This window comes from Lissotriton helveticus, chromosome 5_1, assembly GCF_964261635.1.
Source record: "Lissotriton helveticus chromosome 5_1, aLisHel1.1, whole genome shotgun sequence".
NCBI lineage: Eukaryota > Metazoa > Chordata > Amphibia > Caudata > Salamandridae > Lissotriton > Lissotriton helveticus.
In genome coordinates, this window is record NC_136065.1 from 1,657,597,752 (window position 1) to 1,657,611,501 (window position 13,750).

Genomic DNA, 13,750 nt, shown 5'->3' on the forward strand with positions numbered 1-13,750 from the left:
GATAGGCATGCTGTTCCACAGCTTGGGGGCCTGGTTGGTAAAGGATTTACCGCCCCACCGGACTCTCCTTATTTTGGGGATTTGAATTAGGTTTTGGCTGCAAGATCTTAAAGTGCGAGCTGGCACATAGCGGGGGAGGAGGTTGAAGAGCTCCAGGGCGGTGTTCCCATAAAGTGATTTGTGAACCAGGCACAGGGCCTTGAATTGAATTCTGCGCCTGACTGGGAGCCAGTGTAGTCCTCTTATGGCTTTAGAAGTAGGATGTCTTTTTGGGAGGTTGAGTAAGACCCTGGCTGCTGTATTCTGGATGGACTGGAGCCTGGCCAGCTGGTTCTCACCTGCTCCTAAATAAAGAGCATTACAGTAGTCCACCCTGGACATGATCAAAGCTCCCACAACTGTTTTCTTAAGTGAAAACGGTATGTAGGGTAGGAGTTTCCTAAGTATCTTCAATGTAAAGAAGCATGCCGAGGAAACCTGACTTATCTGTGCAGTAGAGGTAAGGTCCTTGTCAATTATGAAGCCTAGGTTCCTGACCTTCTTGGCTGGCACAGGGCAGCTGCCCGCTTCTGAAGGCCACCATAGGTGGCTCCAGATGAAAGGTTTTTGGCCGAACTCGATCACTTCCGTTTTTTCGGTGTTAAGCTTTAGGAAGTGAGCGTTCATCTAGTTCTTTACATCAGACAAGCAGCTTCTGAAACTGTCTGCGGTAGCTTCCACCGATTGAGAGAGTGACACCACTAATTGGGTGTCATCGGCGTAAGACACTAAGGGGCAGATTTATGTTAACTGGCCCATCCCCAGGGATGCGCCAGTTAATGTGCGCCACAGTGCGCCACAGCTCCGCCACCCATGGTGCGCCGCATTTGTAATGCGGCGCACCATGGTGCAAAAACGGCACAGATGCGTGACGCATCTGTGCCGTAAAGGTGGCGCATTGCTGGAGTTGCGTCGCAAGCGCGACGCAGCTCCAGCAAGGCTCGGGTGTGCCCCATCTTCACAATGCTGCGTCAAGACCGAGCCTGCTTCAAGCAGGCGCAGGGTTTTGACACAGCATTGGCCTGAAAATGACTGAGTGAAATCTTATAGATTTCACTCAGCCCTTTCAGGAGGCGTTCCTGCGCAGGAACGCCCCCCCTGCGCAGGAACGCCTCCTTATGGCGCAGGGCTTTACAACGTGACGCATCTCCTAGATGTGTCACGTTGTAAATAGGGCACATTGTTTGCGCCGCCGTTGCGTCAAATAAAGTGACGCAATTGCAGCGCAAAGAGGCGCAAGGGCCTCATAAATCTGCCCCTAAATGCAAGCCATGAGATTTTATTAGAGAGGCAAGTGGGGTGACATACAGATTGAATAGGGTGGGTGATAGGGCCGACCCCTGGGGTACCCCACAGGGAAGATGGAACTCTGCTGATTGAATCCCACCCCAGTGGATTTGGTGTGTACGGGCATTTAGGAAGGACTCAAAAAGTACTAAGGCGGTGTCTATGATGCCTAGCGCCTTCAATCTATTCACTAAGACCTCATGGTTAACGGTGTCGAACGCCGCTGTCAGATCCGGCAGGATCAAGGCAGCTCTTCCCCCATTGTCCATGATCCTGCGGATGTCTTCTGTTGCTACTATCAACGCGGAATCGGTGGAGTGAGAGGCCCTGAAACCGTGTTGCGTGGGGTCTAGGAGATGATTGTGGTCTAGGTGTTTTGTAAGCTCCTGGTTCATGGCTCTCCCCAAGATCTTGGATGGAAGAGGGAGGCAGGATATTGGTCGATAGTGCTTGGATTCAGTTGGATCCAATGTCTCCTTCTTGAGAATGGGCCTGATGCATGCTTTCTTCCACCTATCGGGGAAGAGACCGGAGCTAAGCACAGTGTTCAGGAGCGAGGTGAGGACCGGGCAGATTATTTCTGGGACTTGATGTAAGATATAAGGCGGACAAGGGTCCACCGGTGATCCAGATTTGGTCTGTGAGAGCAGTCTGGCTACCTGAGTATTGCTCAGTGGCGAGAATTGTGAGAGATTAGAGGTGTTAGGTGCTAGGTCTGTTGTGGGAGGGGCTGACGTACTGACAATCGTAATGTGCAGGTCGTCATAAACCGCCTGGACCTTTTGCTGGAAAAATTGTGCTATATTTTCCAGGAAACAGACCTAATTAACATCAGCAACAAGCTCAGACTCAACAGCCTTTTTTAGGCAGGGGCCAACAGAAATCCAGAGGCAGGGTACGTTTTACACAACCATGGCAAATGAGGACACGTCAAAAATCGTACAACAACTAGAAGTGTCACCCATCTACAATTTATCTGATCGGGTTCTGTCGGAAGCAGAAACATCTATCCTGACTAAAGGACTCAACTTTGTCCCATCAAGACCAACAGATTTCACTAGAATGAAACTAGAGACACTGGAGTTCTGTCGGAAAATCCGTTTGAAAACATTTTTTCAGGACTCTATTGAAAGCTTTCAGGAAGAAACTACTGGCCTTAAGAGAAAGTCGACATTCTGCCCAAAAGGCCCCAAAATTCCCAAGGAAGTCTCAACGTTCGAAACAACTGTATTGTCAGGGATTTCATCAATAGAGAAAAAGAAGTCTTATGTGAAGTTCAATCTCTCTAAAGCAGAAAAGGATGCCCTAGAGGCTGTTAAAAATGACAACACTATTGTAGTAAAACAGGCCGATAAGGGCGGAGCGGTGGTTGTATGGGACATTAACAACTATAAATCAGAAGTCAACCGCCAGCTCAATGACCAGAACTGCTACAGACGCATCGGGAAGGATCCAACCATAGAATTAAAGAATCAACTATTTGTTATCATCCAAAAAGGTTTCGACGAGGGAATTATAGGACCTAAGGAATTTGCGTTTCTACAGAACAAGAATCCTAGAACCCCTGTGTTCTATGTGCTTCCGAAACTGCACAAGGACGAGATCAATCCTCCGGGACGTCCCATAATTTCAGGGTGCGATTCCCTGTTCGAACCGATTGCCAAATATATAGACCATTTCTTGAAACCCTTCATACATACCATCCCTGCTCATCTCCAAGATACCACTGCATTCCTCAATCGCATTTCCACTATCCAATTCAATAAAAATAGACAACTTCTAGTCACATTAGATGTGGTGTCGCTATACACCCAGATTCCACAAGACCAAGCACTTGAAACACTAACCGTGTTTTTGGAGAAAAGGGTGAGACCGGTCAGAGTGCCCACCAACTTTATACTTGACCTTGCACGGTTTGCCCTGCAAAAAAACTTTTTTACGTTCGACGCTGAATTCTTCTACCAAATCAAGGGGGTGGCGATGGGTTGCCCCTTTGCCCCAGAGCTAGCCATCATGTTCATGGGACTTTTTGAGGAGAAATTCATTTACCAAACTAACCCTTACAGCGGTAACATTTCTCATTATATGAGATATATTGATGATGTGTTCATGGTCTGGACAGGAGAACAAGAAGACCTTGGACTATTTGTGGGCTGGCTGAATACAAGGACGACTGATATTCAGTTTTCAGTGACGTCATCTAATGAATCCATCAACTTCCTGGACGTTAAGGTAGAACCTTTTAATGGAGGTTTAAGTACAACACTGTTTCGAAAGCCTTCTGACAGAAATAAGGCGTTGCATTTTTCTAGCAATCACCCTCGGAGCCTGAAACAAAACCTGCCGTTTGGGCAATTTCTGAGAATTCACAGAAATTGCTCCAATAAGGAAGAGTATTTTAGACACGCAGAGCAATTGAAACATCGACTTATGCAGAGAGGGTACCCTAAAAAGCTATTAAAAAACTCGCTCAAACGAGCATGGTGGACCCCTCGTGAGACTCTGCTTGAAAAAAGAACTAAGCCGGACGTCAAAAGAATGGTCTGTGTGACCACTTTTTGTCCTGCAACTAACTTACACAGAAAGCTGATCACAGCAAACTGGCATCTACTAAAAAATCTGCACGAAGATTTCTCTGTTCCACCGTTATTTGCATACAAAAAGGACAAAAGTGTCGCTAATTATGTGGTGAGGGCGGCTTTACCCACTATTAAGGCTCCCACACTACAAAGTCTATTCGGATTACCTCCACCTAAAGGACACCACAAGTGCGGTACTTGTACTTGTTGTGGGGAGACTATTGAGGACTCTGTATTTTCATTTGACAATATCCATTGGAAACATGACACCTTCACGAATTGCAAATCAAAAAACGTCGTCTATGCAATCGTGTGCCCATGTCCTCTAGTCTACATAGGAAAAACCTCACAGGAAATTAGAAGCAGGATTACGCAACACAAATCACGTATCCGTAGGAAGGTCGAAAACGCCCCACTAGTCAACCACTGGGCTAAGTGCAACCATGAAAATTCAGATTTGCGCTGGACAGTTTTGTCTAAAATCGAAAAAAAACCAGAGGAGGGGACATTGATGCCCAATTGTCCCAACGCGAGGCAATGCTAATAATGAAATTTAACACTGCCACACGGGGGCTAAATGAAATTTCTGAAATCTATAAGCCCACTGTGTAATTTTTCATTGCCGAGTCCAGTCCGGGTTTTACTTTTCTGTTTTGCAGAAACTACCTTTTGAACTACATATCCCAGAAATCCTGCACAGAGGTGGATATCCAGGAACTGTGGTGGCCACGCCTCCATCTGAGGAACACCGGCGTGTCTAACATGGAAACCGCCTAAGGAGTAGGACCGCGCTCACCGCGCTCGCCGTTTTGCACTGGTACGTTGTACTGCCTTGCAGCTAAATTACGATGCCAGCCCTAAAGCGCCAAACAGCTAACACGTTTGTCGTCCTCCAGTTATAGAATAGGAGCCCACGCCCTGAAGACTCATCATTAAGCGGCATACACAGAACTGAAGCGGAGCGGGTAAGTTCGACAGCTCCCCGCATCAGCTCGTCACAGGCACATTGCAGTATTGTTTGAATGCGTTAGTGTGACACAAGAGTAAATGTTGTCACGTTTGTTGTTTCTCTGCACAGCTGCTGTCATAACATCCTTTTGGAAAATACAACGACTGAATTCTCCAGTACCTACCATTGACTATGTTCCTTATCTTGATGTAAGGTAGGAAGCCTCAGCTGAGCACAGGGAGTCGATCCCTTTTTAAGTGGCAGTTGTTTATGCTCTAGACACATGCGCTAAATCCCGTTATTTCTATTGTTTCAGAACCTACCTGGTCCTGAGGAGAACCCCACCTTAATTATAGGGGTTTGAAACGCGTCGACCACTTTGTTTACGTCCAGCATCTGGCCAATCTCTTTTTTTGCATTTAATTTGGGTCACAAGACATCTTGTGAAAATATCATCTATAATAATTTTGCAAAAAATATGAAAAGAAATATTTTGGACTGAATTGCTTTCCGTTGTTTGGACGTAGTGTTTTCTAATATCACTAGCTCTATTGTTGTGAATGAATGGTGTATGAATGTATGGCCAAGTGTGTTTGAAATCGTTTTCTTAAATGTTTGTATATATTGTATATATCATTGTATGCTTTTTGTATTCTGTATTTTCCATGCACAATAACTTAGGTGCTGTTATAAGAAAAGTGACATTTGCATGAAAAAGAATAAATTTGTTTGAAATTATAAATAGGTTGTTTTTGCTTGAATCGAAACACCCTTTTGTTGAAACTCCAGTGGTTTTGGAATGAAGTCTCAGTAGTGGCTTTTGTTTTTGATTTACAAATATTTTCCACAAAAGCCTGGTCAGGTGTGAATATTGTATCCCTAGGGCTTTTGGCTAGATGTGCAACCGTCTTAAACAATTCTTTGGAAGAATTAGAAGATTCTAAAATTTTCTTTGAGTAAAAAGCCGCCTTAGCTTGCTCTATGATTGTCTTATATTCCTGTAGGGCTGCTGTGTATTCTTTCCTGGAATGAGAACTGTAGTCGGCGCGCCACATCCTTTCGTGGCGTCGACATTTTATCTTTATTAATTTCACCTCCGGGGTATACCACTGCGAGGTGGCTGAGCGTTTCCTGGGCTTCTTGGATTCCTCTGGGATTAGCTCATCCACAGCATGGCTAAGCCACGTGTCGAAATTGTGAGCTCCGTTGTTACTGTCATAGCTCTCAACTAAGGGAGGATCTCTTGATAGAATGCTCGCAAATTGCGCGGCTTCGAGCTTCTTCCATGGGCGAATTTTTACTGGGAGGGAAAGATCTCTTCGCCTAAAGTTTGCAGGAGTTGGCAAAATGGATAACTGCATGATCGGACCATGACACCGGGATGATTGAGGTTACCTTTATATGTTTGTTATTGGTAAAGATTGCATCGAGCGTATTACCCGCTATGTGGGAGGGCCCTGCTACTAATTGGTCCATCCCAAAGCAGAGGAAGTTCTCTAATTGGAGTGGATGTTTCGGCAGAATTGTTGTCCTCAAGATGGAAATTGAAATCGCCCAGTACCATAAATGTAGCTAGGTCCAGGGTAGATTCCAGGAAAGTTAGAAGGGCGTTGGTAAATAGACCCCTATGCCCCGGGGGTCTGTAAAGCAAAAGGACCGAGAATATTATTTGATTGCTAAGTTTAACCGTAAAGGATAGGGACTCAGCCTCCTGTCCAGTTTGTGGGAGGGTACTAATTTTAAGGTGTGACCGGTGAATAATTGCTATTCCACCACCCGTGGCTCCTAGTCTGTCCTCATTGTTTACTGCTGTTTAAAGCCTTTCTGATTGATATATGTAGCTGCCATGTTGTCTCAGTCTTCTTGCGCATGGGTTTGCATACAGTTTCTTCTATTGGGCTCATGAAGGTGTGCTGCAGAGTCCTGCCTCAGGTGGGTACCTCTGTTATCCTGCGAAGGTGAGTGCAGGCAGCGCGGGGCGTCAGTGCACCAGAAACTACTCTTCTGAAGCTACTTTTAACCTCTCACAGGGCTGATAAATAGACTCAGTGTGCGACATCAACAGCTGCTGTCAATGGAGATAGTGTCCATTGGCTTGAGGTCTGTGCAGGATTTGTTTTATAGGTTTCTAGGTTTGGTGGTTATGTTTGATTTTAAATGTAAACTCCTGATGTCCTGGGGCCTGATATGCTTCAAAGCTACTCCCTCGCCCAGCATACTTTGCCTGCCCGGTGCTCCGTGGGTGGGCAAGTTTGACTACAAGCGTCCCTCCCCTCATGTGCAGAGCTCATGGGGCAAAGTTAAGATAATAATAAAATGAATTGAGGCATCATACCAAATTGGTAGCATTGAAGCAACATACCAATTAGGTATCATATAAGGCATAATAATATACCTTGAATAGGCACTGAGGAATATATCAGCCATCATTCAGGAGTGGTATTAGGGGGTCAATTGTTCTTGGTTCTGACCATATGTCTCAGGGGAAGGCTTGAAACATGTATTCCAGGAGTTACACATACATTATACTGTGCACCCCCCACCCCCTCCTTCTAACAATATCAGCCACAGGATTCAATAAAGTTTAGGTTCCTAGTGGCCAGGTACTTTTTAAGATACTTTGCCTATTAATTCACTGACCCTTCCACTCCTATTTTTCTAGTAATATAGCCCACACCTTCCAGCAAGTGGTCTCACGTCTCCATTGGTCACAGCATGCCCCGTCCCGCAGTGAGGGATGAAGAACCCGATGATGAACCAAGGGGCCTTTTGGTGGGCGAGGGTTATTTAAATAAAATAAATATTTTCCCTTAAGAAATACCTACACATCTAGAATGATATCAGTTTAAACTTTCTGCTGGATTTCTTTTGATTGATTTATCTCATACAGGAGGCTAGGTCCACTACGTACCTCTCTGTCCCGATTTTGATTAACGTGGTCTCATATGAATTGACCAGTAGGCAGCTCAAGGTTAAAATTAATACTTTATGAATTCTATGTGTTGGCTGACTGAGTATTCATTGTACCAATTTTAAATCATTTAACAACCTAATATGTATTCATTCCTCCTCCTACTGGACAGTGTACATGTCCCCAACTCCAAACAACCCTCCTTTCTCTGTGGCCTCCCGTGCCACTTCGCTAAGTGAGACCATATCCCGTAGGGTTAGTGGGGGTGACTTTAACTGCATCCTGGTCATTTCCCTAGACTATTCACACCCTCCTCTTCTATCAGCCCCCACTGCAATCAATGCCCATAGCCCTCCCCCCTGGCTTCGATAGTGTTCCGTGCAACACACATGGAAACACTTAAACCCAGGAGCCAAACGTTATTTCTACTGCTCTACAGTACATGACTCGTACATTTGCCTGGACAGGGTAGTATGCGCTGTGATGATCTGCTCTGCTGTTTCCTCCCCCGACTGCTTGGGAAAGGATCTGTTTGACCACAACCTGCTATTATTAAGTTTGCATTGGGGCAGGACTCCCTCCTCGATCTCCACTTGGAAATTGCGGCCCTGGAAGACCCAATCTTTAGGGCCACCCTAGCAGGTCACATTATAGACTACTTTGAACACAATAAGGGCTTGACCGCATCTTTAGCAGTGGAATGGGAGGCCTTTAAGGGAGTTGTCAAGGGGTCTACCTTTGCCGAGTGCTGGAGCCTCATCAGAGAGCTTGCAAAAGCTGAGCAAAAGTATATTGGTATGGAACGCAGGGTCGTGGATGACCCAACACAGCAACCTTACTCGTCCCAGTTCAGAGGGGAGAAGGACAGATTACTGGAAAGACTGTGATGCCTTTACTATTTAGCTTACATTGCATGTTCACACTTAGAGAGTGATAAATCAGGCTGCCTGCTGGCCTGATTGATAATAAATGAATCTAGCATCCCCCAGTAATGCCACTCAGCAGATCAGAAGATACCTTCATTTATTTGCATGGTGAGGTCTACAAGGTTTTCGTGGATTTCTACACTGGACTGTACCCTCCTCCTTTGGGGACCCCAGAGACAGAAATCCAAGCATTTCTTAACCGGGTTCCCCTACCCCTTACAGCAGTCAAACAGGCAGAGGATGATGGCCTTATCATGGTGGTGGACACTCACACTGGTGTTACAGAACTGGTCACAGGGGAAACACTGGGGACAGATGGACTCCAAACAGAGTTTTATAAAAACCTTTATGGCTTCCTAGGACCATGGTTGACTAAACGGTTTGGAAGTGTTACTAGTTTCCCTGTTGAAGCCCGGAAAGGACCCTACAAGCCCAACATCTTACCACCAAGTAGCTATTCTGAACATGCATTATAAAATCCTGAAAATTCTGGCCACTTGGATCCAACAAGTTCTCCCCTGTCTGGTTTATGCAGACTAGGATGGCTTCATCCCTGGTAGGTGCACCGCTCTCACTAACAGGCAACTACAGTGTATCGTAGATGTTACACAGACCTAGTGGCCTCGAGCAGCTGCCCTGGTCTTAGACCTAGAAAAGGATTCGAATCCCTTGAGTTGGGAATACCTGTTTGCAACATTGGGCCGCTTCTGCTTTGAGACACTATTAAATTAAACTGACTGTTATACACTGAATCCACTGTGAGAGGCCGGTCAGTGAGCCTGATTTCGCAACCAATACAGGCGGGCAGAGGCACTCGGCAGGGATGTCCTCTTCCCCACTTCTCTTCGCACTGGTTGATGGTACCTCTTCTGGCACACACTTGTCTCTCAGGGAGGGACAGGAGCATCCCCATACCAGACAGGATGCATGTAATCTCCTTGTACGTGGATGAACACCAACCATTCCGGTTTGGCCCAACTTCTAATGTACTTTGGGGACCTTTCAGGTCTACAAGTGAGTAGGACCAAGTCCTGCCTGTTCCTTCTAACCCCTACAACAACCCAACAATACTAGATATAGGGAAATCCGGGTGTGATAGAAAAGGAGATCTTTCTGGTATTTGGGCATTAGGATACTCCATACTTTGCTGCATGGAAATCTCACTGCCTCAGTGTTGTTCCTTCAAGCACAAGTTACTTTTTGGAAGTCCCTTTCACTGCCATTGAAGGGCTGTATAGCCCTCGCAAAGATGATGTTTCCTAGGCTCCTAGATCATTTCATGTGCCTCCCAGTAATACCTTGCCAGTTGGTCTTTCGAAACCTAGATAAACAGCTGGGGGACTTCATCTGGCACAACTGCCTCCTGCGAGTAGTCCTATCAAAGCTGCAACTTTCTCTGGAATCGAGTGGCCTGGGAACCCCTCAGTTTAAATGATATTTCCTGACTGCCCAATTGCAATGGCTCACCCCTTGGCTGACAGGACCTTGGCTGGAGGATACCGGAGTACGGGACCCCCCTATCCTGAGCAGCTATCCTCGATCTGCCAGTGCCAGGGCTCCACACAAAAGGAGGTCTTCATCACCTGTTACAGGTGGCCCTGTGGTGTCTGTCCCAAGGATGTTGGCTCACTAGGGATTCACCCGTATGCTACCTTGATCCTCCTCCTAGCCCTTCCCAAAGAATCTTGTTACCTCACTAAGTGAGACCTGTAACCCTGGGACCAGGTGGATCTTTTGAATATGGATCACCTCCTCCATAATGGACAGATAATGACCTTCAAAGATTTAATGGACCACTGGGTCCGTTCCTGACATACGTCCTCATACGCCAGCTCCTTCGGGATCGCTGTCAGGTAAAAGACCCAGCCAGCCAGGAGCACCCTTATTGATTCCTTAAATACAGTGGGCAATGGGAGGCAACATGTATCATGGATCATGCAGGCAATGATCACTCAAACTCATAAAATTCAATGTGACCTTGTGTAATGTAACTGATGTAAAGCGATTCAATTTTCTCTTCCAATTGCAGCTCACCCCCATAATGTTTGAACCAGCAAGTTATTGAAGAAGCACCACTTCTCACAGGTTTGCTAGATTTCAGGGCTCATAGCAGCTCCACACTCACCATTCTGATCACTAGGGGTGGGAAGAGTTTACAGAGTTTCACTACGCGGAATTCCGCAGAACTGCATAAAAACTCAGTGGAATTCTGCTCTAGTTATGAGTATGTCAACATTGCAGAAGGGCACTCGCAGATGCCAATTTGGATAATAACTGTTAGTGCTCCAGCTGACTGTAACCAGACGCACAGTTGGAGTTTGGTTCTGTCAACTAGAGCAACAGGTATTGTGCGGTTTGATTGGTTTATACCCATACTTGTCTGTGATAGACAGTACTACCAGCCAACTGGCTTTGAACCATTGCCTGGACACTCTCCATCAGGCCGTGGGTCTGTCGGGCTGCTGCTGCTACAGTGTGGGAGGCGTCGTGGCGGCTGCTGGAGGGCAGGTATGGAGGTAAGTCGGGCACTGTCAGGGGCACTGGCATTCATTGTAGGAACCTACCGGGCACACAGTAAGAAGCAACGGCGGTGCATTCATTAAGGGCGCTGGGGCATTGCCTCACAAGCCGCCGCACCCGCAGCTTCCTCGGTGTCTCTGAAGTTAAGTAAACTCTCAGTTTACTTAAGTTCAGAGATGCCGAGGGATAACTGACAATCATGTTAGTCAGCATGACGTTGGACCGCCCACCCCCTTAAGAGTCTGAAGGGGGTGGGCGGTCCAGCGTCATGTTGACTGGCATGATTGTCAGACCAGGGGCAACAGGCAGCTGCACAAGTGCGCATGAGTGGGGACGGAGGGTGAATTTTTCTGCCATGCCCAGTCATGCGCACTGGTGTCTGCTGAGGCTGGCATATGCCCTTTAGGAGAGCGAGGGTTGAGCAAAGGCTCAAACCTCGGTCTCCTAATGGGTAGACGGGCGGTGAGTAACCCTGCTCTAAGCCATCCTGGTGCAGCTGCCAGCACCAGGATTGGCTGAGAGGGGTTGCCAGCAGTGAAGGAGACAAGGCTGTTCCTGTAGGCGCCAACGAGACTCCCGAGCAGAGGCGGCGCGGACCTGGTAAGTTTTTTATTTTATTTTTAAACACCCCTTGGCTCCCAACCCCGCGTGACTCCCCCGGCCTCAGCGCGACCACCCCCTACCCCGACCCGAGTATTGCGAGCCAGGACTGCCACTATCTCATGAAAATTATTTAAACACTCTGCCCGCCCATCCACAGAGGTGCAGGTACTATTCCTTCCTAATTAAAGAACTGCGGGTACTCACTTTACCCAGGTTACTGTGTGATACGGAAAAATGCTGGCATTCTCTCATGATTAAAAGTATTTCAACGCACCCAAGAAGTGCTGGTACTATTCCTTACTAATTAAAGAACTGCAGGCATTCAGTAAAAGCGAGTACTTGGCCATTCAGAGCTCTGTGGCTGAAAGTATCATCATGAACAAGTCCTGTGACACTAACGTACAATGTTCACCGACGTAATTGCCTTGTAATGCATAGCTCACGCCCTCTTTTCAACGTACCGGATTTTCTTCCTCTGCGCTGCTGAGCACTTGTGATACAAAAGGGGATGATGGATGGAGCGTATGAGCAAATCAAACACTCACCCCCAGTCAACTGATCTGGGTTTAATCCATCACCATTCTTTAGCTCACTCCGCCACCCCAGTTCAGACATGGCCATATGCAAATCAGTCTGACCCTGTGCCTCATGGAAACAGTCCAGCCCGAACTGCCAAGCCATGTCTTCCCAGGACCAGAAACAAGCATCATGGGACCGGTTTCCGATTCATAATCCTCATCAGCCAGGCTATCTTGAATCCAGTGGCAAAGTGAGCAAGGGACTCACGTCTGAGCATACCCTGCCAACTTAGGGCGAACAAAGCGATACAAAAGGGGATGATGGATGGAGTGTGTGAGCAAATCAAACACTCACCCCCAGTCAACTGATCTGGGTTTAATCCATCACCATTCTTTAGCTCACTCCGCCACCCCAGTTCAGACATGGCCATATGCAAATCAGTCTGACCCTGTGCCTCATGGGAACAGTCCAGCCCGAACGCCAAGCCATAACCTCCCTGGACCGGAAACAAGCATCCTGGGACCAATTTCGGATACATAATCCTCATCAGCCAGGCAAAGTGAGCAAAGGACTTATGTCTGAGCACTTGTGGGCCTCTGCGATAAGGCCTGTATGCAGCATCTTTGTTTGAGAGGCACACCAAATAAATAATGAAAGTGCGGACACGGTAATTGTTTTTTTAATTTTATGTTTTAAAACTCCCCCCCCAAACGCGACCTTCCCCCCACCCCCGCGAGTACTGTGAGCCAGCACTGCCCTGTACCAATAGACAGCAAACCCAGACCCGCAGCACCTTGTGAAATCTCTACCTACCAAGGCGGCACCAGTGCCTCAGCCACTATCAGCTCCATGAACGTGCGTCTCCTGTCTTCCTTTCTCATCTCTGCAGTTCACTTCTTTCATTCCATGATCACCCCTTCGCACCTCCATTGCCTCCAGCCGTTGCGAAGTCCTCATTGCTTTTATGAAATATACAATCAGCCTCGGTAGGTGTGCGCTCCTCCAGCATACTCTGCTGCGCGAGGGTATTGTGGTACCACCCTTGATAAATCGTGGCACAGAATGCGTGTTGCAGTGCACACTCCAGTGGACGGTCGTCCTGCGTGAGTTAAATGTAAATGTGTGTGTCTTGTAAAGCGCACTGCTACCCGTAGGCGTCGTGGCGCTATAGACCTCTGGGAAACCCATCCTGGCTTTCCCTGTGAGATGTTCCCTTCTGGGTATCTCCAAGGTGAAACCAGGCCTCCCCGGCGTTTGTGGTGGGCCGTGGTGGAGATAAGGCAAGCTAATGCCCAGAGTTGCCGAGTGTGATCCCTGGTTAGATTAGGCACCGAGGCGAGAGTTATCGAGTCCGCTGACCCTGGTTCACGACCCTGCCGTGTCGGGAATTAAACCCTGGGCCCCGGCCGTCCTCTGC